This window comes from Pterocles gutturalis, unplaced genomic scaffold, assembly GCF_000699245.1.
Source record: "Pterocles gutturalis isolate BGI_N339 unplaced genomic scaffold, ASM69924v1 scaffold1733, whole genome shotgun sequence".
NCBI lineage: Eukaryota > Metazoa > Chordata > Aves > Pterocliformes > Pteroclidae > Pterocles > Pterocles gutturalis.
The window spans coordinates 78,933-80,046 of NW_010120180.1; the positions used below are offsets into that span (position 1 = coordinate 78,933).

At 37.4% G+C, this 1,114-nt stretch overlaps 1 protein-coding gene across 1 annotated transcript in view; it reads right to left on the reverse strand.

The window, feature by feature from the left end:
- LOC104464149 (E3 ubiquitin-protein ligase MYCBP2-like) overlaps nucleotides 1–1,114 on the reverse strand; it is a gene marked incomplete at both ends in the record, with an annotated part of 81,040 nt that overhangs the window by 76,199 nt on the left and 3,727 nt on the right.

Genomic DNA, 1,114 nt, shown 5'->3' on the forward strand with positions numbered 1-1,114 from the left:
AAACTTAAAATTTTTCGGACAATGTAAGACAAACTGTGCCTCTGAGCCCTTGTAATTTCTATCAAGTTCACACTTTATTCGACAGACCTCTTTCTTCCTTTTTTCTTGCTCATTAATGTGAGCCAGCAAGCTAGAATTGGCTTGCAACCTGACTTCCCAACTAGAGAAATTATACATTTGTCAGTTGACATTGGGAGCACTAGTATTTTCCCCTCCAAAGCCTGTGAGATTGTTCTTGTGGCAATATTAAAAAAAAAAAGATCAGTTGCCACTAAAACTCCATACATACTCATCACAGACATGCATTATGCCAACTAACACATCTGTAATAGTGCTGTTATGGCTAAACATCCTTTTAGGTTTCCTGAATATTCTGAGACAAAAATTATGCTTCTCTTCATTGACTGTTCCTTTCACTTCCTTCACAAACTTAGTATGTAACAATGATGAGGACGAAAGAAACATGAACAGGGCTAACTCATTACAAATAAGCAACCATATCTTCGAAACTTAACTGTGTGTTTAAAACACATCTATTCTGACAGTCAGCTGTAAATTCTACTGGATGCCTTGCACCTGTCTGCTGTAATTCGACTTGTCTTTCAGAAGTTATTTTACCACCTGTTTGATTTTTGGAGGAAGAACAGAAACATAATCAAATCAAGTCTTCCAAGTGCAACAGCAATTTTCCTGCAAATGACACCTTACGTTCATATATTCAATGGAGCGGGGAAAAACACATGCATGGAATCTACAGGGAAAAAAAAAATCTGTCAACAAAACTACAGGACAGATCATTTTTCCAGGACCCAAACCTCAGCATCATCTTGTAGGCTAAAGAATAAAACACACTGTAATACATTTTCAGAAACACCCCTTCTTTTCAGTGATAGAATCTCATAGAATCATTAAGGTTGGAAAAGACCTCAAGGATCACCAAGTCCAACCGTCAACCCACACCACCTAACATTCTCTGAGATAAACTGAAAAGTTTATTCTATTTTTCTATCTTGAGACAGAAGTCTTAATCCAGTAGCTGACACAGGCAATTGGAGAAAACAGAGGACCTAATAGAGTGGAGAGAATAATCTGGTGAACTTCACTACAGCAGGAA